At 42.5% G+C, this 25,416-nt stretch overlaps 1 protein-coding gene across 3 annotated transcripts in view; it reads right to left on the bottom strand.

Moving 5' to 3' along the window:
* The window catches only part of LOC104925227 (C-terminal-binding protein 2), a 92,776-nt gene extending 67,360 nt beyond the window's left edge, over nt 1–25,416 (bottom strand). For 2 of the 3 annotated variants that reach the window (XM_010738994.3, XM_019278763.2), the window contains exon 1: nt 24,977–25,416. The gene's annotated coding sequence lies outside the window, so the exon portion shown is untranslated. The remainder of the gene's footprint in view (nt 1–24,976) is intronic. The other variant, XM_010739074.3, reaches the window with a different exon arrangement.

The raw sequence follows: 25,416 nt of genomic DNA, 5'->3' as shown, positions 1-25,416 counted from the left end.
GCAGCAAAAGCCCCGATTCAATTACTGCTGAAACTCAACATGGAGAGCCCTAGGAGACCCGACGAGGCCCCGACTCATTGTTCTTCATGTCACCTTCCTAAGCAGAGAGCACAACGGCGAATGTTCTCACACTGCTGGAGCAAAATGAAAGGAGACTCTGCCGGTTGTAGACGTAACCCAATACATGAGAGTAATACCCTGCAATCTGAAGAGTGATATGTTCTCATGGGCGACTAATAACTCTTTTGTCAGTAGAAAAAGTGGATTCAGGCAAGCTGTAATGATTGATTGACGTGTTTGGGACAATTAGAAGCTCAAGGAAGCGAGTGTTTCTGGCTTGTTTTGTTTGTCCTTTGTTTGTGTACACGGGGAAGATTCATTAGGCCTCTGCATGGAGGATTTGAGGTCTGCGGAGCGAGAGGGACCCAACCCAAGTGAAGCATGTCAAATTAAGAGAGAGAGAGAAAAAAAAATCAAAACGCTGCTACTGGGACTCATTAGAACCTCAACAAACACAGAGCATTTTGTTGTGTATGTGTGCGTCTGCCTCGGCGTGCATGTACTAATAAAACAGAGGAGTAGCGTCGGGTTGTGTGGTTTTAAGTTATTTTCATCATAGCAGTTTGTTTTATGAGGCACCGAAGCTGAGAGACTCTCCAAACAACTTTAATGAAAGTGAGGATCCAGCGGGCCTCATGGGAACCGAAGTGCTAAGCCGATTCTCCGACAGAATAACCGACATGCTACAAAATTAAAAGTATCAGGTGACTTTAGTAAAGTACCCAAGTTTCCCGGCATACAAAAACAGAGGACACAGAGTATCACTTCACTTCATCTGATGAGTGTTTGGTGAGACGTTGACTGAATAATAAATATTTCTAGATGAGGTAATAAAAGTCAGTCCTTGTTTAAAAATGGTTTTTAATACCACTGTCGTACTGGATGTGACTGCTGGTTATGTTGCACAGCTACGATTAGACGAATCTGAAATAATAGCAGCGTAATAACAACATGACTTTATCACAGCACGTTTAGAAGATGTCTCTCTGGTCAGATCAGAAGACAGAAGTCGAAGGAGAAATGAATATAAACAAACGTTTTTGCAGAGCGTGAGATCCAAACTCACACGTTCTACTACGATATCGCTTTTATACCCACGAGCGAACATCAAGTGCAGTCTCAGCTTTGATTTGACCGGATCCATTTATGTAAACACGCCCGACATAGAGATGAAACTTTATAAATATTTTACGCAAAGATAAAACAGAGGGATGTCGACGTAGATTTTCTATCATAAAATATCCACTGATTAAATCTGAATACCGATGAGATTCAAGCTCGGATATCGTCGAATCTGTTTTAAAATTACAAACAGTGTGTAGCGTTGCATAGCAGGGACAGCCAACTACAAGTACATCAATGTAACAAACGCTGCAGTTAGGAATTACAGTTAGTTTTAATGCTACGGAGCATTTCTTCCACTTCACATTGTCGCGGCACAACATGTACGAGGTTGTAAATATGGACAGATACATGTGGCGGCTTTTAGTGTGCGCACAATTAATGGCGGCAAACCATAATGCATTTGTGCTGCTGTTGTTTCATGTCCTTGCAGATGGCGAATGCCATTTTGCAGCCTGCAAAGGTAATTTTGTAAAAAAGGAAGCCAGTTTAGTGAAGTGAATCACATCTAAAACACACACACACACACAGACTCTGAATATGAAGTAAATTAATCAGACCAGGTAAGTCTACCAAATTCAACATACATCTGAAGATTTAATGCCACCACTACATGCTACAGTTGTTGCACAAGTAAAGAAAACAGCTGCAAAGATATGAAGAGGAGAAAACCAGGGAGTGCCTTCCAGTCTCAGCTGGCAACATGCTCTTTACAGGGGCCACCAAGCATGGCAGAGCTAGTAAGATACGGGACTCACACATCCAGCAGTATTTCACCCTGCTGCAACGAGGAAGGGAAGCCCAATTTGCTACTGGAGTGAGGAAGACACATCTGCCACCCCCATTGATTTCTGGGGGTTAAAGGGAGGCTCAGCCATCCCCAGGCATATCCACACTGAGGCCCTTCGAACAGCTCACTTTAGCACACAGCCCCGCTTGCCTCACACAACAACTCCCTGCACCTCAGTTATCATCCAAAAAGCTTAACTGTGCAAACCCCCCCACCCCTACCCCGTCCTCCTCTTCCTTCACCGCCCCACACCTCTTCCCTCTGCTCCTTTCTGTCTCTTCTCTCTGCACGTCTACCTGTGATGTCTCCCCTCAACAGGCAGGGGAGGTGTGGCGTTTCCTGTCCCTGTCTCTCTTACTACCCCCCCCCGCCTCCTCCCTCGCATGCCTCTCCTTCTCATTCCTCAGATCATTTCAAAGGGCCCCCGTGATCAAAGCTGGCCCTTCTTTTAAAATGGACAGGAATGGGGGATGTATTTAGTTAATCATTTATTTGAGAAAGAAAAAAAAAAAGACCCCACCCCTCCTCTTCTTTCCAGTTTCTGTCTTAACACTTTTTTTTTCCCCTTTTCCCTCCGCTATCCCCATCCTCCTGAGGACCTGCCTGCCACCTCTCAAGGCAGTTTTTTAATATGCAGAGAAAATAAGCTGGTCGTCCTCTTCCCGGCGATGGATGGGTGGGAAAGGCCTGGGGAATACAGTTCGACTACACATGAATACTTGCTTCTGATGGATTAACCCCTCCTGCGCCGAGATATAAAGCGAGGCCTGAACATCCCCTCTCTAAGAGTGAATGTGTATCTTAAGATGACAGACAGATACCTCATTAGACTTGATTTAGGACGCTTGGTGAGCTATGCTTAAAAGGTATACTTACTGCTTTTTATTGCTTGGCAGGAGAGCAAACAATGAATCCATCTTCTTGATCCGCACATCGTCTGTGAGACATGTTCCGAGAGACAATGTGGAGCGATAATACATAATACAGCTCACAACCTGTGCTAAATCATGATTAGTGTCATATACATTATCTGAGTTTGAGGTGAATACTCTGTCTCTCTTTCTCTCTCTCGCTTATCACACACACATGCACATACACACACACACACACACCTCTCAGCTGACCGGCCTCCATCAGGAAGGGTGACCCTGTGAAAGGGCTCCGTCACACTCTCTGCCCAGCAAATGGACTGAGGCCTGAGGCAGCTAATGGCATAATGAGCCCACGGCAGCCTGAAGTGACATTTTTGGCCAAGGGTGCAGGGAAGGCCCTGGATGGAGGCAATGCACGTCCACACACACACACACACACACGCACACAAAAAGGATGATGATGATATGTCCATAGTCTCCATCATTCTGACACTGTCTCCTAGTTACCCAGTGATGTGTGTGAGCCGAGTGTGAGCTGGCTTCTAACACCAGGCTTCGAGTTTTTACAATGTTTTTTTTATGGTCTTCAGGATTGGCCAGGATAGCAACTTTGCTCACCGTAAAATTGTTTTTCCCTTTTAAATGTTTTATTTCATTTAGCAAAAAAAGTTCTTTTTTTTTAACTTAATTTTCATCGTTTTGATGCTGCATTGATGTATTATCAGGTAAATGGTGCCTCCATCATTCTGCAAGTATACAACACTTTACAGCACCGAGTCACACACCACCAACTATTTCACTGATTTCGGTAAAACTGGATCATATTTTATGGAGAAACTGCTGTAAACTACAGCTGCTGTTAGTTAGTGGTAGCTCACGGGTTGCCCCGGGTTGGGAAGAGGAGGCGCAGGTGAATGCTGACATGAGCACAGTTGGTGTCGTGCAAGAACCGGAGCTGGGCCTCTATATACGTAATGACAGATGTGAAAAGACTAAAAGGGGATGTTGAAGGAAGATAAGAAGAGAAAAGGAGAGTGACCGAGCAAGAAGCCACCAGATGGGACATCTTAATACAAAATAAATCTGTACAAAATTGACAATGATTAATTAGAACTGCACTCAATGGTCAGAATAGAGCATTCAACTGACAATACTTGACAGTATATATTATTAGTCAGTGTTATAGACAGTTTTGTCAGTACTCAAAAACTACTGAAGTTCAATACCCAGCCTGACCAATCATTCCCAGAATCTAGGCAGCGAGAGCCTGACATGTAGTCAAATTTTGTTTTTCTCAATATGGTCTGTCAGTGCTCCACATGCATTTTCATGGGACCAGCTTCACTCACCCCTCAGCTGTACGACAAATGATTGACAAGTGCTCTCCATCACTGAGACATCGACACGAACCCTTCCTACACCTGACCAAATGAACACAACTCTCACTAAGCTGTCACCGCTGTAACTTTCAAATTGTCAAACTGGAAAAAGGAGTTTTCTGAATGTGAGGCAATAAACAGTGGAAGTAAGGCAATCCGAGAATCAATTTTTGATGGACACTTGGAACATTTTTTAAAGCAGGCATAAAGAAGGCTTTCGCAATAATTATGTATCGTGATAGTCGATGTAATGTAAAAGGGGTCACCTGACGAACCTGAACCTGAGTATTATCACCTAAATCTGCAGCTCCCCTCGACTTTTCTTATTTTTTAGCTGTCCGACACACTTAAAGGATCAGTGTGTAGGATTTAGTGGAATCTGGTGATGCAGTTGCAGATTGCAACCCCTCCACTCGCCCTTCTGGTCTAAGCGTGTAAGAGAAACTACAGTGGCCGTGAATCACGTGAAAAATGTGAAGCGCCCAATCTTGAGCCAGCGTTTGGTCTGTCCATTCTAAAGCTACCGTAGAAACATGGCAGTTCAACATTGCGGACCGTATTCTTTAAATAGAGTTACACACCGGACCTTTAAACTTTTTCGGTTTACTTTTATTGCGTTGTTTCTCAATCGTCGAAGCAAACAGCTGAACTTGTGAACATAGTACATTTGTAGCTAAAGAGCCAACTAGTTCCCTCAAGAATTGATGGAGAATAATAACAGCTAAAAGAAGAGTACTTAGAAGAATACTCTACTTACATTCATCAACACAACTCCAAATTAATGATAATATTGCTCCGTTGCTATGTGTCATTGGTGCGAGTTTGCTTGTTAGTTTCTGTGTGGCCAAAAAAAAGTTAAGTAATTTAAGTTGATTGTGTTTTATCTTCTTCCGATGCCCTGGGTTTCCACCAAATTAAAAAAAAGAAAGAAAAAAAGAACTGAAATTAAAAAACAACAAAACAGTAAAAACTTGTATTTTGTCATCGTTTCTTTGTGTTATCTACTCAGACTCAGGCTTCTTAAAATTTCACACAAAAACTAGAGTGTGTGAAATTTAGGCTGGCATCACCCAGCTACCTGACATTTGACAGCATTTATTCTCTGAAGCGCTCTGCAAGGCTGTTGCAATCTCCATCCTTGGCAGTAAGTGTAGAACGCAGTCAAAGACAAGGGCTGAGAGGTTTGACAACCATCCCATCCATGTCAAGCTTAATGTATCACCTGTAAAGTGTTTTAGTTATAGATGAGAGAGGAGACCGTGTTGTCTAGCACTGGTCTCAGAGCCCCTGCAGCCTGTAGAAACAGAGCTGCCATGATGTAGGCTAAAGGTTCCCCTTTCTACCCCTTTCACTCTCTGACCTAGATGTGCGCGAGCACTGGTGTGGATATGAACTGTATGAGTGTGAATGTACGCTGGGTGGCCGTGTCGGATTCATCGTAGGTGCTTGGCTGCGAGCCAATACCTTCTGTCTGATTCACCTGGGACGTTCTACATCTTCGCGAGCTTTGGCTGTTTTGTTCTGACTGTCGACAAGAGACGTGAGAACCCGGACCCCACATGGAGAAGGTAGAGAGACAGTAGGAGAGAGAGAGAGCAGATTAAACACAAAGAGACAAGAGGGAAGAGCCCAGATGAGCCGTAGAGTCTAGTCGGTCAGGCAGAAGTGGGCCAAGCTGGTGTTGCACTCAGGAGATGACACACATACAGGCTACTCCAACTGACTGGGGACAAGCCTTGCACAAGTCTCTATCGTTCTCCCTCTCTTTTACACACACACATACACCTACGGAGCCAGAGTCCCACGAGACCCTCCTCTGCATGCTGATGTTGTGAAAAATACAGCTCAAACATCCCGCTGACTAAACAAGAAAAAGACGACTTCATTTCAACAGGATGCAAGAAGGTTGGGGTGTGAGGGTGACGCCATTAAATGACATGTCCTTACCTGACAAAGCTCGACTTTTTGTCCGACCTCGACTTCAAATCGGCGGTGTACACTCGCATGTGTGCAGCTGCTTTCCCATGTTTCTCCAGGAAAGTACCGTTTACAATTATATGAAAAGCAGAAAAGTACCATATTCAAGGCCCCTTTGCTTCATAAACAAATTTCTGATGTTAACTAATCATTTCAGAACTAGTTACTAGGTACTGAATAGGTAAGGCTCTTGTGTCATTTACATCCATGTATAATTTAGATTCACCACATGTTCGCTGAAAAAGATTTCCACAAATACAAAGCGCAGTTGGGTTTGTTTCCTGTCAGCCATTATAGCTCTCTGTGTAGAGCAGAAAATATGTGAGGTATTGTGGTCGCTTAGCGCAGGTCGCGGGAGCCAGAGGACAATGGCTGCCTCTTAGGTACAGGTTAATGAAGCCTTTCGGAGGGCACCCGTTTTGGGCCTCCGCAGGTTAATTACAGAGCAAGTTACTGACAGGCAGCCAAGCTGATTTTATGCAAAGCAGACAGGTTAGAAAACTTGTGTTGTGCTGGTTGTTAGCCGCCACACTTCCATGGAAGGAGCCTTGTCCCTCACACACTCATCAGAGAGTGTAACCCAGAGCTCACGACCTTTGACAGCAGACTTCATCCTGTGCATCTGGTCGACGGTCGCCTGATCTCTCTCTCTACCCCCCCCCAGCTATCTAAATCTGATAAACAAAATGTCAGTTTGGCACAGTCGTCACTGCCTGCAGCCTTTGTTTTTGTCCTTATCGTAACAGGAGGTCAACAAGATGACATTTATCCATTTTTCATGAACAGATCCTTGCATGTAAAAAAAAAGAAAAAAATATCTATTTCCCTAATGGTAAATTGATGAGAACAACCTATAACAAATCGCAAGATAGGTAAGGTAAGGTAGCAGTCGTAGCATCAGCAGGAGGATGAACTGCACATGTAATGGATGTTGGAGTGGAAAACATCAATTAGCATGTCCATGTAGACTCATAAGTCAGACATGACAAAGGGTGATAGATAAGTCGGGGGGTTCTTCACAGTCCAGAAAGTGACATTTTACTCCAAAACTGCAAAAATGAAGCATGTGTTCTGTCTTATTTTGAAAATAAGAGGCAGGAAAGAGTCCAGAGAGGAGAACTAATAGAGATACATAAGATGAGACTGTGGCTTGGTTTTTATTTTATTTATTAATAAAGAAAAATGAGTGAAATGAAATAAAATGTGCTGAGGCGTAACAGTGTGTGCAGTGCACAGCCAATTACATAATCCACTGCTATCTATGTCAAATTTGTTTATTGTACAATGTAAGCTTGAGCAAGAACCTAGTAAACACAACTGTGATACAACAAGGCAGCGTGGCCGCATTCCCGGTAATCATACAGCAAGGCATTGGACGACGCTTCTCGCTCTGACCAATCCCTTGAGATCAACTCCTGGGTGGTACAGCCAGGGATTGGGTTGTTTTTTTGCTCTCCAACAGCACCCAGTCCAGGCCCTAATGGAGCTGAGTGATCACATTTCACAACAGGGCCAATGCAGCCAGCAGAGCAGAACAGGGCAGAGCTGGTGGCCCTGGGCCCAGAGGCCCACCATAAAGACCAAAGCATGCTGTGTTGTTGGCAGCCTGGAGAGCAGGGAGGAACCTTCACTACACATAAATCTCTTTGAGACGCAGAAGCTAGCTGCAAGTATCTGTTAAAGCATTGGATTTTTAGGGGCTTTCAAACGCATGTCTCCATTACAGGAATGCTCCATAATACCTCTGCTTAATACATAGCATGACCGATACGTGACATTTGGCATCAGGGCCACAAGAAAAGGGGAAAAGAGCCTTTTCCTTTTCACCATTTTCATACTGTAAGACGTTGGCATGACTGAAAGCTACAAATCTAGAAAGGGAGACTTAAGGTCTGATGATTAATGTGTGTGTGTTTTTTTAAAACTCTCTTTTGCCTTGCCTTTGCTTCAAGGGCAAAAATAAAGTCAATGAAAACAGATTTTTATAGACTGATCTGACACGCAAGAATCTGCTGAACAACTTAAATGGCTCATAATCACAATACACTGTGGTTTATTGAAGAGATTTTCTTTCAGTGCGCGTAGAAATAATGAATGACAAATGGAATACAGTGCTCCTAAGAAGGCAGAATAAAATGCTCATTTCAAATCTCTCTGAATACATATTTAACCTTGTGCATGCTGTACTTTTTTTTTTCTTTTTTTAAAAATGTGATGGCATATAAAAAATTAAAAAAATTACACTTGAGCTTTCTACAAAAAAAGTACTAGGACTACACACAGGAACACACAGGTAGATGATAACAAAATATCCAACAGATGCTTGGATGGATGCACGACATGTACAGTACACAAACTAACAAAACCTCTCTTTGGATTTCTGATCCAAGTAATAAACAGTTCCCAGGCTCTACCTGGCTGGAAGAGAGACACACTTTTCCACCAGTCACAAACCTTTACAGCTTTATGTGAAACTAAACAAGATTTTTGCTTTTCATTTGTGGCAATTATTTCCCCCATTAAATGTACACAAGCTGTGAATGCTGCTGATTTTCCCTTTCACCGGGTAGCATAGCGTACACCTCTCTCTCAAAGCAGACAAGCACTTTAGCGAGTTACCTTGAAAAAAAAAAAGAGTTCGCACTATGGAAAGAAGATAATTTTTCTATGAGATAAGCCGATAAGTGTCCTCAGCCGGAAGCAGAGAGTCTGACTGGTTTGTTTACCTAAGAAAATGGACCTCAAATGAACCATATCTAATGCAGATGCACAACTGCAGCAAGCTTAAAACAAGACACCGTGGGCTGAAAAAGAATGGATGTCAATCAATGCAGCTGAAGAGATCCAGTGCACATGGACAAACAGATGTTAGAGCTGTGTCGGGACCCAAAAAACATTCTGTAATTCATGTACATAACACAATGTATATAATACATTTAGAGGAGGAAAATCTCCAGAGAAACCCATTTATTCCTGTACGTGCAACTAGGGCATGAAGGCAACATTTTGTAAACATGAGCCCAATTAAAACTTGTTTTTTGCAATTAACGCTTGTTCCCTTGGAGATGCCATATAAACATTCATGAATTTGCACTATACATTTAGATTCATGTGTTCTTAGGAGCATTTTTTTTTTTTTAAATCAAACAAGATAAACTGTGATATGACGGTGCACCTCAAGACAGGTGGTCATAAAGTCTGGGGTGTTGGGGTGACCTCAGCAACTGCCATCTGTCTCATTTCATAAAGAATGAAAAGGACAGTATATAAGTCAGGCTGCACTGCAAAACAAGAAGAGATTATATAAGATAACACCGGTGCTCCCTCTTTAATCTTCCACATCATTGTTTGTATAAATGGCAGAAAGGCTATAAAACCTAGAGAGATCTATAAACATGTGGGCACAACTCTGCAACCTGCAACTCTGTAAGAGGCCGATTGCAGCCACATATCATGACCACCGCTGCACGAGTGACAGTATAATGGGGGGAAATGGCAGAAAGCATAGAAGCAAAGATGTGGAAGCTGTCTGATTGGCTGCTGAATTCAGGATTTCACCCATTTAGTGCAGCATCTTCAGCTATTTTAACTTGTACCGTGAGCTTAATATGCAGTGCAAAGCAGAGCAAAGCTTCGTTACAGTACCAGTTGCAAGCTTTTAGCCATGCTAGCAGCAGTTGTAGTCCGGCATTGTACTTTGCATTTGATGCTTGCAGAGAATGCTAACAGACTAGGCTAAAATGGTACCTGCTAAACAGGCTCTTAAGTTTTGTTATAGACATATGAAAATGTGATTTCCTTCCTTTTGCATGCAAGTCTACAGTAAGCAGTCAGCTGTAGTCTTTGCAAAGCGTCCAAGTATAACTTTTAACTGAAAATGGAAGGCGATGTTCGGCCAAACATCCACCGGGCTCTTGTGGTTGGAGGCTGACTTAGTTTGTTAGAGTGATAACTGGACTAAATGAAACTAAAATGACAGAAGTATGTACTAGTGAAGTCTGACTTTGACCAAAGGAAACCTGCAGTCAGATAGCAATAGGAAAACTATGAGCAATGAGGCCCCTGAGAGCTAAAGAGAAGCGTTTAAACTCTGTAAAAGATTCTGATTTTAACATTTCTCTGTCAAAAGAAATAACCTTCATACAAAATCTGATATGAGTGACATCGTCATGGGCAAAAACAAAATGACATTGCAGATGACAGATGAGTGGAATTTGTCAAATACTCAAAAGGGAGATTTTTATTTGACTAAAAAGCGGTTGTTACAACAACAGATCACAAATTGTGAGATAACTGGCAGCAAATCACAACCGGTAGAAAGAAAGAAAAAAAAACATGTGTCACTGGTGCATTTAATTTTGCAGTTTGGTATCAGGTGAGTGATTTAAAAAGAGCAAGGTGTCTGCATTTCGTCGTGCTGCTTGAACCGTGAATATGTGATCTGAATACAACCAAACTGACCACATGACTACGTGTTGCATGAGTGCATCATTAGATGCACTTGCAAGATTATTTACGGCTATCTTGCAAAATGTGCATCAGCATATATGCGTAGCTGTTATCTTATTTTCACACAGTTTATAGATGGCATCAGTTGTAAATGCTTCTGTTGACGTTAAGGTTATCTACATACTTATATGTATGTGCAATAAGTTGCACCCTTGTGCAATTGCAGTACACGTGGAGGTCTAGTACGATCAGAAGCACATGGTGCCTAATGTTAGCAACCTTAACCTAGTTGGTATTCCTAAGTAGTTTGCTGACTTATATAACTCATGACATAACTAACTTATAATTATTTGCCCTGTGAGAATGTGCGTAATTGATCATTTATTAGAAAAAATGCTTGTAAACTGATTATCTTTTGGTTCTGGACTATTTGTCATGTAAAAGATGTAAACATAAAAAGGACATTTTCCAACTTTTTCTACTGAAAGATCGATACAACCACTGAAAACAACAACAACAACAAACTAATCATTAGATGCCACCATAGCACCAAGCTGATGTTTACTCCAGAACAAATGAATACTGTTCTGAGGTATCTAATCTAAGTTGGGAAGATGCTAGCCATTTCCAGACGCCTGCTGCGCATCAAGTCCAGGAACATCCCAGGAAATATCCCGAACGTAAACAAGAAATGATTGAACAGCTCAGTCGCCAGCTGTCATCCTTTATGTTGTCCTTTTGCCTTCTTAATTGCATATGTTCCCGTCAAAAAAAGTATTACATAACATTCATTCAGATTTTAGTATTTGATAGCAGGAGATCCTCAAAGCTATGACATCCAGTCTATGTGGGAACAGTAGGAGGCGTTCTTTCCACAACAGGAAGCGATGACCCGCCATGGTGGAGCTGCCACTCTCTGTAGGAAGTCACAAGTTTGTTTTTTTTTTCCCCTCCTTAGCTTTACCTCCTAGTGATTAGAGAGGAACATCTGCACACACAGACAGTCCTCTCCCGCTTTTCTTTTCATATTTTACACAAGCAAACTCCAGGAATCATTACCCAACATGAGCTCATCATTAGCACATTCATAATTCAGTGTAATGGATTATGTAATTGCTCCATTAATCAGGGGAGCCACCCCAGCATACTCTCCTATGCATTAGTTTAATTATGGGGAAATGCCTCTGTTAAAATAGATGCTCTGTTTGCCGTGGCAGAGTTTAGAAATCTGTGTTCGGCACTGTGGGAACTTGTGCAGGCTGAGGTTTAGAAGCAGCATGGCGATGTATAGCCTCGGGTCCTTGTGGTACAATTGCAGACAGCTCTTCAATAAAATGTGTCATGGCAGTAGGGGCAAAATGAAAAAGTGGGCAAAAGGGCAAATGCCTTTTAGGAAAAGCGGTTGTCAAGCTCAGGCGTCACTTAAGTCACATAATTTATTGACATTTGCAGGCGGCGTCCATGTGATGAATATTCCAGTTATACATGAAGCTGGAAGCGTCTGAAACAGATTAAGACACGTAGACATGGAGGTACTTGTCATCTGATTCCAGCAGCTGGCATGACTTGTGAGGACTTAATCCAACAGTGTCATCAGCTATTTGTCAAAGAGAAGAGATAGAGGGCTCTACACCTCCTCCTCTCCTTACTATTGTTGGAAGCTCAGTATGAGAGTCTGGCTGCAGTCCTTTAGTTTGAGTGACATTTGACTATCATCACCGAGGGACACTCAGTGTATTTTGGTCTTCTCATCCTTGTTAAAAAAGGTCAGTGACAGACAGCACTCACTATGGGCTCATAAGTGCGTTGAGTGCTGACAAGAAATAACAGGCTTTGTTGAAAAAACCCGTTGTTACATTACTCCACATGTACAGAAATTGCAGCACACTTAGCCTATCAGTTATTTCCCTTATCTGCTTCCTCCCCCAGATCGTATTTAAAGCCATTTCTTTCCTACTTTAGCCGTGTTCCTGCACTCGGATGGAAAGTGGTAGAGCCTGAAAATTAATGCATTTTTTTTGTGTCTGCTGCATATACAGTCCAGCATAAACCCCTCAAATACAAATAAGGCCCGAGTGATTGGTCCTTCAGTCACTACCTACACAAAAAACAAACAACTAAATGGTTTGTGGTTACTGTCAAGATGTTGGCAAAGCTTCACAAGGCTTAAAGCCTGCTGCCAATAATGCAGCCCGAGCCAAACAGAAAGACAGAGAGACACACACACACAGAATAAAACATGGCAAGAAATGTTTTTCCATTGTGAGAAATGCCCATGTAAAAATAAAGGAGAAAAGAGAAAAAAAAAAAAAAGGGGGGAGCTTACACATTCACCTCGTAGAAGTGACATTTAAATGAGCAGGAGCCATTTTCTTCCTCAATCCCTCCATCCCTCCCTTTTTCTCCTGTTCCCTCTGTGCCACTGTAATTTGAAGCTGTCACAAACAAATCCTCCTCACAGACCTTTCCAAAATGTCAGGTTCTGTCAAGCGGGATGACGGCCTCCAAAAATCAGGCCCATGGAAACTTTTGTCAGTAAACAGAGGAGTTGGAGCGCACCCGCCCATTGATGGCACGGGTATTCATCATTCACTCCTCGCACAGTTGATGGAGAAGGGAGACGACCGAGCGAGCTACTGATCTGACAGTCACTCAACTCTCAAATTTTACAAGTACTGCTCAATATTCATGGATGTGTTTCTTTTTATGCACACTCATTTACTTCTAGTAGGAAAAATACCAAGTCCAATTCCCCTAAGGCAGGTAAAGATGGTGATGAGTCTATAACTGGTTCCTGTAATGGCACAAAATTATCTCTTATGCCCTGCACCAAACACTGCCTGAACATGCTGTCTCCTCAACCAACCCAGTTCTGCCACCAGTGCTAAATTTGACTCCTAAACCTGAGATTGGTATGGAGAAATTGTGTTCAACGGTGTATAAACATGTACTGGATTGCCACATGCTATGACAGCTTCCTGAAGAAGAAAAAAATGATTCCCCAAATATTCCCTTAAAGTCTATGTAAAGGCAATTCTGAGATTTCTTTCAGAATACATTAAATATGTTGGAAAATAGTTGCTGAAAAAAATGTGAAAAGACTTTGAACGATACATTACAGAATTGTGGAGTTAGAGATTAAAACAGTTTTTCACCAGTTTTCAGTTCAGGATTTTTGTGGGCGGTCCTTAAAGGGTGGCTCGATGACACGCTGAGGCCACCCTGAGCATAACCCTGCAACCCTAGCAGAGAGATACAGATTAACTCATCTCGCTCAGTGTCAAAGTTATGTCATTTTCTGAACTCATCTGACACGTTTCAGTCGCTTCAAAATGGCAGTTTGACTGTTGCCGCAAGTGGGCGTGGCTTCAGCGCATTCGGCAGACACGCCCCCACAGTCCTTGAGCTGAGAGTACTGCTCACTTCTACCTGAATTCATAAACTTGTCGATATTTTTAATCATATACTGTACTTGTCAATATTTTTATTTGGCTGGGTGGTTAAAAAAACACTTTCTGACAAACTCAGAACATATTTATTCTTACTTGACACTGACTTTAAACCATTGTTAGAATAATTAGATTTAATCGGCTGAAATTTGAGTCAAAGACTAAATAATTTAAAGTCTTAAATGTATTTACATGGCCAAGTCTGACAACTGGATACTGTAAAACCACATAAATGTAACAAATAAAACAAAACAAAACACTTGAACGTGTTACAGGTGACTAAACTAGGCTGCGAACAATCGGAATCCTCGACAATTGTCAATTGTGAACCATTTGACAATTGAAAACCATTTCAAGGAAAGACAAAAAAAAAAAGAAAAAAGTCTTGCTTCAGTACGGGCGAAAGCTGCATAGAAAACTTGGCGAAAGACAACAATTCAGTGACTGCGCATACAAATCCTACATAATTTTAATAACCTCTGGCACAAAGAAAGTTAACAAGGAACTGTTAGCAGAGCGCACAATCTCAAGAGTCATTTTACTGCCCTGAATGTGAGGGAATGAGATGAGGGAGAGAGCAAGAGGAGCTAATCAACTCTTACTCTTCAGTGGCATTTCATGCACTGTCTGACACTAGTTCGGTGTGCACAAAGGGCACCGAGCATCAATAAGTCAACACACTTCTACAGCAGGAGTGGATCTCCAGACTCGTCAGCCATAAAGAGAGAGACACAACTGTACAGCAAGTGGAAGATTAAATTAATTTCGCAGATGAACTACTCGTGGGATGTGTCTTTAGTTAACATGGTGAGCACGGAGAGAAGTTTAAAGTAAAAATAGAAAGAAAAAAACAAATCTAACCCCTCACAACAAGACCTTGTATGGATTGAGCTGCTAAATTTGCATTTCTTAAGACACAGCTCCTGAGTAGGAATAAAGCTGTCCTCTCGCTGCACCTTGTATAAGATGCTGAGCCAATAGAGGTAGTGGGCGGGGAGAGGGAGGTAGAGAGGTTAGAGGAGAAAGAGAGCGGAAAAAAAAGAGAGAGAGCCTCTTTTCTGCCTTTTCGTTTTGAAGAAGTTTCTTCTGCTCATCTTTTAATCTGTGCCATCGCAGCTGCACATCGTGTCACCGTGTCCAGAAGACCAGACTGTTTTTTGTTTTTTTGTTTTTTTACCCCCCCCTTCTCTTCTCTCTTCCTTGTTGCCTTGCATCAGGCACAGGATCTGAGGCTTTAATATGGCTGCCAGTGAGGCAACAGCCATTTAATAACAATGCAATAGTTCCTCACAGCAGTAGTCCAGTGTCGTTCATACACCCCGCAGTGTGCAGATGGTACATTGTCTGTGGTTTCCGAAAACATTCTCCTTTTCTGAGATGTTTTCCACTCTCCCCCCACCACACACACACACACACACACACATACACACACACCACCCTTTTTGTCAACAATATTTAACTCCTGATAGAAACAACCTACAACTGCTCCCTCGTCTTATTTCTGCTATCATTGCTCTTGGCTTATTTCATAACAGGTCAGGCGAAGTGCCCCCGCCCAGAGATGATCCGTGTGTGCATGTGTTTGTGTGTGTGTGTGTGGTTGGCGGTAAGCCTTTTGCATGTGCCTCACAGCCTCCCGCAGTGGGGGACATCTGGAGGAGGCGTTGCCGTGTACACAGAAAAAAAGAAGAAGAGTTCAGGCCTGAAATATCATCCTCTAAGGACATAACTGGCTTTCATTAACATACAAAGGGGAGAAAGATGGCGTTGGGAGATTTATTCAAATCAACACGGCTAATGTTGCCATAAGGCAGTCACCTTGCCAAGTTACCCTAAAACTCATTCTCTCTCTATCAGTGGCCCTTCCCCTGACTCGCCGCTGAGAGCAATTAGGACACATTTTGATGAAAATGACCGGTAATTCAGTGTAAGGAAAAAGCTTCAGAACAACCATTTCACAAGGTAGATGTTCATTATGCGCCAGCAGGGAAGGGCCTCTTCTTAATAGAGTGCCAGCTATAAACATCCCTCATCATCACCGGGCCTGCCATTTGATCTCACCTCTGGGGGTTCTGTGCTGGGCATCTTCATTCATTTCTTCTGTGTTTCACTGTCTGTTTACTCAGTAATGGACTCTGCCCAGAGAGTTGTTAAGGGGGAACAAAGTGAAAGTGCCCGGCATTCTGCTGTGGAGGTGATTAACGACTGAATTAGAAAGCAACTCCGGGTCACCTTCTTTAACATCGTGATGGATGATCTAACGCGAGAATCTGATAGCCTTCGTTATAGGTGAGCTGCGACGCGGATCGCAGGTGGAGCAACGCGACGCGATTATCAAGTTTTCGCTCATAAAACGCCATGCTGTAATTAACGGCCAAAAACAATGTGGCGAGAACCAAACTGGGATGCTTTATGGCTTTCATAATAAACATCTCACTGATGAGTGTGCATGCAACTGTGTCCACCACTGTCTGTAAAGCCTTAGTTAGCGTTGCCCTAGTTCAGCTGTGTATGTGCCATCTCTCCTGTCACAGGCAGTTTATAAGACTGGGAACGAGGGTTGCCATCTGTCCCACCTCTATGGGGTGCACAGAGGGACGTTTTGCACAGTTTTGGCATGCCTGACTTCCCCTAATGCTGCACAAATGTTTAGAGACATTACATAAGCAATGAGACCTTCACGAGGGTGGAGAGGGAATGGAGACGGATACGTGCGGAGGGAGAGGAGGAGAAAAAAAAAAACAACAAGATGACGAGAGATTAGAGAGTGCAAGAGAGCAGACCTGGTCCTTGCTTTTCTCATGACTAACAGCACTTACCACAGGCAGACAATAACGCAGGGATGCTTTTTTTTGTTGCTATAGGGTACAGGGAGTCCAGTTTGAAGGCCTTTCGAATGCCAAACACGCCGCATGAGGTGTTTTCACACCTTTGAGGCAGGATTGTGTAACAGAGGAAAGTTTTCACAGCTGCAATTATTTTTAATTCTTAGCAGGTAAACCACAAATTAGCCCCGTGCAGCAAGATATCAGGTAAGTGAGTGGACTCTGATTAAAAAGTGTGTTGTTGCATTGCACTGCCTCAAAAGTAGCCAGGAACAACGTTTGTTTTTTGTTTGTTTTTTGGCAGACTAACCCTTCTACCCTCAAACTGGTACATTGCAACAAAGAAACATTTTGCTTGTCATTCCCATTTTATAATCATGTTGACGATAAGACACCAACGCAGCGGTCTGACTGAAATGAATGAGGAAGCCTGCATTAGTTGCCATAGCGCAGTTGTTGGTCTGAATACGCCTTTAACAATTGACCAAAGTGGGAAGCCGGTGAGAGGTGGATCAAACCTTAACTTCAAGCTCTACATCAAACTGCAGCTGCACTCGGAGAGGAGGCAACATGAAACCAAAAATAAAGAGATCCCTCACTGCAAGGAAAGGTGATATTGAGCTCAATGAAATATATATTTTGCTGGAAAGCACAAAAAATGATGCACGGAGCACCACATCCAAAGGGAAAGACGCGTATTGTTTATGTGCGGTGTACATGTGGATGTAAAAAGGTGGGAGGGTCATCCGCCAGCAAAGTACACAATGAATGTCCTGGGAGAGGTTTTTTAAATGCAAAGACATGTTGCAACGGACACCTGGAACAGCATTTGTATGCAATTCTCTCCTTGCTCCTTTCACAGGAGAACAAGATGAGATTTCACTGGAAAACTAAAGCAGCTACTGTGACACAGGCAGGGCGTTCAAATAGGGGGGAAAAAAAAAAAAAGGAAAAGCAAGAGCAGCTAAATTCAGTTCCTACATATATTCACTAGTCTGACACAACAGCAACACATGAAACAAATGTGGAAAACCAATTTCCAAGCATGCATACTGCTTGCTTACATTTACTCGACTACCATCCCATCCGTAAAACGCCCACTGGAGCTGTCACAATGCGTAAATCTTCACAGCTGTGCAGGGTTCTTTTTTTTATTTTTTATAACAGCGATGATAAAGCCCACAGTCGCGAACCTGCTGTAGAACACTTTCAACGCGTTCAACGCAACACTTCAACGTCTATTCAGACATAAATACATTTAAGGGAAAAGCTTTCCCAGTATGACCCAACGCACTCTCCTTGGAAACATACCTAGTGACCACTTCAGTGCATTTTCTCCACCTCAGACAGTCCATTTTGTATTTTCTAATTTTGGCGAAAAAAGGTCCACTTAATGTTGCCTCAAATTGAACACGCCACTCTGTCCATTTACCGCACGGCCACCTTTCTGCTCCTCGTCTCTCAACACTCTCACTCTTTGGAAAATAAATGACTACTCTGTGTCTTGTTGTTGCTCCTGGTCAAATCTAATCCCCTACACAATTATTTTTGTCAATATTTGAGCTGATTGTGAATTGACAGTGCAAGACATTAAATCACATTTGTTTTTACTAGCTCCAGGTAGTAAAAATATATTTTGGAGGTAGCTCACATCCTTGCTCCTACTAGCTTGGTGGGTTGCCTTGCACAGTGGTGGGTGGGATCTGGAGAACCTCAGGGAACCCTCCCTCACAGTCAGGAGAAAAGACATGGGTGTCATGTGGCTCCAAGATCACATGGCTGTGTACACCCTTCCCCAGGGGATCAGTGGAGTAGTATAAGGGGAATTGTCCATACCAAATTGGGGACAAAAGGAAAAATAACGTGAAAAGGCTTAGCTCTGATTAAATAACAGGACGTTATAGTAAAAGTAAGAAATAAAACCAGTCCACTGTTTGGTTATGTTGTCTTTCAGGTCTTGATAAACGCCAAAATATCGAACAAAGCATTACATTTAAACATAAACATTTGCAGAATTACTTTTCAGCTTTGCAAGCTGGAATTTACTGTAAGCCGCCTGTCAGTGTGCCCCATGATTATTGGTTCCTGAAAAATACTTTCTTTCTATACCAATTTTAACAAAAGAAAATTACAGTTCACACATTATGGTACAATTACTGACTTCAAAGGAGGAAACTGTTCAAAGATCTCGGAGCAGATGAAGAAACCAACCCGGATAATTGGACTAAAATGAAGAAACTGATGGAATACGCACTGACGATTGTCAACTCCATAAAAGTATCGATGTTTTGTACCCGATCCGATTCTTAATTATCTGTTTTATATAAAAGCTAAGCAAAATCTCACATTATAGCCTTACAATTCTTGTTTTTTTATTCATACAGAACACCCATACATTTCAGGGTTCTACACAGTCAGGAGGAAACACTACCAGTGATACCACCCCCCTCGAAAAAAGCCTACAGCCCACCCACTCACTACCTATGTCGACCTCAATCTCTGATGTTATCACTTCCTCATATTGCACACCATGCTGTGAGGTTTCCTTGCGCTTGTTCAAATTTATCTGTGTTAATGGCGCTCTGTGAAATGCACACATATCTATAAAGACATTTGTATTACACGGAATTTGCAAGAAAACAGAGACAATGCAACAGATTCATTAACTGGGCTCTGGGCCGATATGCAGATAGGCGAGGATGAGCTGCAGATAGTGTTTGATAAAGTGTTGAGTGCAGCAAGCTTCTTTAGGGCGTCTGAACAGCGAGGGATCTTGCTGCTCTTACCGTGGTGGTCCTTCTCCCTCATTGCCTGCCCTGCAATTAATGATGCACAGTGATTTTCCTGGAAACCACCACCCCCCCATCCTGTGTTTGCGCGTTTGTATGTATTTATGTAAGCGAATGTGTTTGTGCACGCTCGCATGTATGAGAGAGAGAGCTAATTTTCTTTACTGTGCACCAGAAGGACATGCGCTGAATTTGTATTCAGTAATGAGTAGGGGGGTTCTGGGAATGATGGCGAATTTGTAAGCATGCATCATCTCCCATAATTCCATTTAGTGGTCCTGTAAACACTTATAAATGCAGGCGGTAGTTACGGCAGCCCCCCTGCCCTCAGCTCTCATCAGGCTTGCACATCTCCAAAGAGACCAAGGGCAGGAGAGGAGGAGATATTGCAAATCACATTATGGGACATGAAATTAATCCACCCTCCCCAAACATTTGGCCTTCACACAGTTTAACCTTGAAACTGCTTTTTACTCCTTGCATGAGGACTTCGTAAACCCCCCTCCATCACGTCCAAAAGAACGAGTCTGACATTACAACAATGGCTCCGCCGAGGTAATTATTCAATAGGATCCTTCACCGTGCTGATGATACGTTGTAATTTCATTTCACTTATGTCTGTTTCATAATGTAATACACAATTGAGCAGGGGCACTTTATGTCCCAAAAGACCACTTCCTCCTTAAGATAATAAAAGCCTTTTGTGCTTGCCTTTGAGAAATCCTTGGTGGATTATGCGAGTGTGGATTCAGGAGCACATCAATTAATATGCATTAAATGAAAGAGTATTAAGTTGTAAGAAAATAATTAATAACTCTAATTGCTGTGCTGCCGCTCTGCCCGACGACATCATACCTTAACGCTAACAGGACTGTCTCCGACATCGCCAACAGGAGCAAAAGTACAAGAGTTATTTGACCTTTTACATGGCTGAAAGACAATGTACTTCCACTTTATTACATGGCGGCCTCACTCTCCCCTGATACTAATGTAGAGTGGTGCAAGATAAAAGCACAGAGTGACTGTTACATCCAATCCAATAACTGCAGAAAAATTCCTATCTGCTAGCCAATGCTGAAACCACATGAGGTTCAGCTCGACTAGTTTCAGCCAGACTAAAATACATCTGTTTGTGTTAGAGAATACTGTAGATCTCTTATGCAAGCCCTATCGCTGGATCTTGTCCCTTTGTACGGTACAGAGAATAGCGCTGGCACAGGGTTCCACTTTCCCCGTTACCAAGAAAAAGAAATTCACGGCTCCAATTATCCTTTATCCCTGTGTAGCTGCAGAAAACACAATCTCTGCCACTGTCAATGAAATTATGGCAAGGGGGAGTAAGCGATGACAGGGGAAAAATCTGATGGCCCCCCAACCCCACAAACACACACATACACACTTCAACGTGCTAAAAAAAAAAAAGGAGATGCAGAATGCCTCAGGAGAGCAAAGTAATGGGAATGACAAGCAAAATGTTTCTTTGAGATATCTTTTCAATATACCATTTTCTCAAAAGGTTAGAGGAGATCTGAAGCCATGAGAGAGTAGCTCCAGTTGAGTGATGGCGCCTTTAGTTGCTGTGAGTAGTGAAGATACCGAGTAGTCTCAACTGCAGCGCTCCGTTTTAAACTTATTCGCTTTGACCGGGAGCGATCCATGGCTACGGATTTCTGACTTGATCAGTTTACAGTTCTACCTCTGTGTTTTTTCTTTTTCCTTCAAAAAAATTACCCACGCTTTCAGCTAAATCAATCTTGCCTTTGGTTGGAGATAATGAGCATGTTCGCCGGGCTTCAAATGAACACCGTTGCTCCCGGGCTCCTCAGCTCAACATAGTCACATCATGGAGACACTTTTGAGGAAGGCAGAAAAAGAGAAATCGTAGCCTTCAGAGACCAATTAAAAACACATATTCAAATTGGCCCTAAAAGAGCCGGTAAGGCATTCAGTTATACTGCTGGCCCCGTCCCTATAGCTCCACTCCGCTATCACGTTCATCCCAATTGTTTAACTCTGACAAACAAACAATCTCGACAGAGCCAGAAAGAAAAAGAACGTAGGATCAAAAGACTATATTGAGAAGTAGTGAGCGTGCACAGAAATACTGATTTTCACACAACACACGCTCACTCTCACTCAAAGGACATGTAAGGAAGGTTTACCAGCGCAGCAGCAATGTATGCATACATTAGAAGATCCTTATTAAAGACTAGGGTGAATATTAGATCATTATCGTTACTATCTCTGCTGAGACTTGCTACAAAGGAAATGACTGCACAGAAGATAGAGAGGCATTTGCTTTAACGATTGCCTTTATAAAGCTGTAAATATTGGGATTAAATTGCATAATTATGACGTATGAAATGTACATGTATGGTTACTGTAATAAGACTATGGGCTCCATCTTCTGCCTGTTTAGATAGAGCAAGGTAAGGTTGCACCAGTGAACACTTTCAATATCTATGAAGTGATTAATTGTTGCCTGGAAAGAGTCAAACATGAGTGAAAATGCCCATCACAACCCTTCAGAGCTCAAGATCACGTCTTCAATGAGCCTTTTTGGTTCAACCAACAGAACAAAACCAAAAAAAATGTCTCCAATTTATAAATGATATACAAGAGAGAAAGTCGGCACGTCCTCACATTTAAGAGGAAATGAGAAACATTTCCCATTTAATCTTGATAAATGACTTTAACAATGAATCAATTATCAACATCGTAGATTCATTTTCTTCCAGTCCACTAATCCGAGCACTAAAATCCATTAAGAAGACAAACTTGAATTGGAAACGAGAAGTTCGGCGCGGCTCTTCAACCCGTCAGAATTTTATCCGTGACATATTTGGTACCGCAGCCCAGCGGGTATGCAGGGACTCTGAAACACGCTCCGTCTCGCTTCCGCAGCACTTCCAGGGAAGCTGCTCCCATAAATCCCCTCTAATGGTCACTGGCGAGGGAACTTTTTAACACAGAACTTAGCAGCCACTGTTATTCACCCATACAGCGAGAGTCTCTGGATGATGGATGGTAATAAATATTGCACGGGGCTAACAGAGGTCCCCTCAGAGATGTTCAATTGCCTTGAGTGATAGGGTGCTGCTCGGCAACACAGGAGAGGATGGCAGAGGGCAGGCTCTTCACCGGGTCGACTAACTGAGTCTGTTCAATTTCCTCTCTGGAAAAATACGACAGTTCCCCATTTCTGAACGATAACACTGCCTCACAACGTGGGAAGGTAAGTGGCGGGAAAAGGGTGGTGTCGTGCAAAAGAAAAGCACTATCTCAACTTATGTATGGCAAGTTTGTTGGGTATGAACGAAGAACTGATTGTCCCAAGGAAGACAGTAATGATTGTGAATGTACCTGCTCATGTGAGAGGAAAAAAGGAACACTGCTCAGCGTTATGACCACTGCCCTGCTGCACTTGTGACTGGAGCAGTTTAATGGGAGCTTTCTGACAAGGGAGCTCTGTTGTGCTGAGCTGCCCACCATCTTAACTGCTTCCTTGACAATGGCCGGCAACAGAGCAGATGTCCAAGCTGCACACATCTGTAGTGGCCTTATATTCCTTCAGGCGCACACACAGACACACACACACCCCTTTCCTCATCCAATACACACACATGGGCACCCATTAAACAGACAAAGAGCTACTTTACCAGTGTCATCCTCTATTCAGCTTTCAGGCATCAAAAGTTCCTTATTAAAAATCCTATAATAGTTATATAGATATAGATATATATATATATATGATATATTATATATATATATGGTCTGGAATCAAGAGAATAGAAATCATCTCTGTTAACACAAACAACAACTGACAATGATGTTTTTAATGATGAGTGATAAGAAATTAGGATAACTCTAGGTCTTCATTAATCCAACACATGTCCTGTTGTCATATTTTGAGAGTAATCAGTGAATTAATTAGCCCAATAACGTGTAAGAATACTTTAGTGTGTGTAATTAACAAGTTAACACAAGGCAATTAGCGGCTCATTCATACACTGCCAGCACCTAACAGCGGCTGTAAACATAAGAAGCACTTCACTGACCGATTTTTTTTTTTAGTTCAAGTCAGCTATGGCACTAAATCCTGAGTGCAAATATCAAGTCGGCAGGTATAAACAAGATTATGATCGCATGAAAAGGCAGAAAGAGTGAGGGAAGTACAAAAATAAATACATTTTTAAAAAAGCAGTGTTATTCTCTTCTGGTGGTTCTCCAAGTCACATCCTGGAGCCACCAGGGCATCATGGTGATAAGTTTCTATCTCCACACTTTACTTTGCAACACCTGCTAAATGTGCAAGCCTCCACATTTTTAAAAACAACACAATCCTTTTTCTTGGAGGTGTTTGATTCCACTGCTTTTTATGGTTTGTGGGGGGAAAAGTTTTTTAAAAAAGCTCCTCTGGAAAAGTCTTAAAGAAAAAACAAATACATGTAAAAAAAAAAAAAGGTCAGAGCAGTAAATGTGTTTAAATGAAAAGATGCACAGGCTGAGCAGCAGCATGAGGAGGAGGAGGAGGAATTAAGACTACACAGGATGACGTCTTACACTGTTTTACCTACAAAAAAAAACTCAGGCAGTCGAGTCAAGTGTGAGGTACTGGCAGCATTTGTGAGCGGATAGGCTCACTAGAAAGCACAACACAACTCCACACACACTCTAGTAATGCACTTCCTATTTTCTTTCAACGCACACACACACACACACACACACACACACACACACACACACACACTCCGTACTGGGTTTCGTTGTGGTGCAAAAAAAAAGAAAAAGAAACAATCCGCGTCTTTGCTCTGAATACCCTTGCAATGTATAAAAATAAAAAAATAAATAAAAATAAAAAAAGGTGAGGGACACTAATGGCAGAGAAATTGGTGGTGGGGGTGGTGGGAGGAAAAAAAAAAACGCGGGCTAATTCGCGTCCACATTTGACAGTTGCAGCCGTTTTTTTTTTCTCCCCCCTTACGTGGTCAGATATAACATCCACCCCCCGCGGTGTGTTACAAACCCACCCGACCATACCCCCCATCTTCATGGCGCAGTAAGGTGGACACACATGGTCCAAGAGCCGCCGTATGCGGACCTGAACCACCAACACCACCACCCCCCAACACCAACACCAACACAAACACACGACTGCAGCCAGTTCAAAAAATAAATAAATAAAATAAACTCAAACAGCAGAAAACTGGAGGTGGTTGGAAAAGCGGCGGTGAAAAAAAAACAAAACCGTGAAGTCCTTTTACCTGGGTGAATGATGTCAAATCGCAAGTTGAGAAGCCGACTTTGTTTCTTCAGGCACACGTCGGCGGAGGCAGCATCATCCGGGAAGAAATGTTTCATGTGAAGATCTTGGGGAGTAATTCTTGATCTCCCACCACCACCACCACCACCTTATTATTAATCCTCCGAAATGCGTTACAAGAAAATACAAATATATAAAAAGAAAACGCGGCTTCTTCTCCTTCTTCTTCTCCTTCTTTTGGAAAAGAGAGAGACAGGGAGATAGAGAGAGGAGTGACAGCCTAACACAGAGCCGGGCTACAGTGCGTCCTTGTTTATTAAAATACGGCCGAGCGTAAACGCCGAGTAGGTGTCTGTCTAACTGTTTCACTGCTTTATTTTTTTTTCCTCCCTCTCCCTCCCTCTCTGTCTCCCCCCCTCTCTCTTTGGCTGTAGTCACACT

Source organism: Larimichthys crocea, chromosome XVI, assembly GCF_000972845.2.
Source record: "Larimichthys crocea isolate SSNF chromosome XVI, L_crocea_2.0, whole genome shotgun sequence".
Lineage (NCBI taxonomy): Eukaryota > Metazoa > Chordata > Actinopteri > Sciaenidae > Larimichthys > Larimichthys crocea.
Note: the sequence above shows the minus strand (reverse complement) of the source record. Positions and strands in the feature narration are given on the sequence as shown.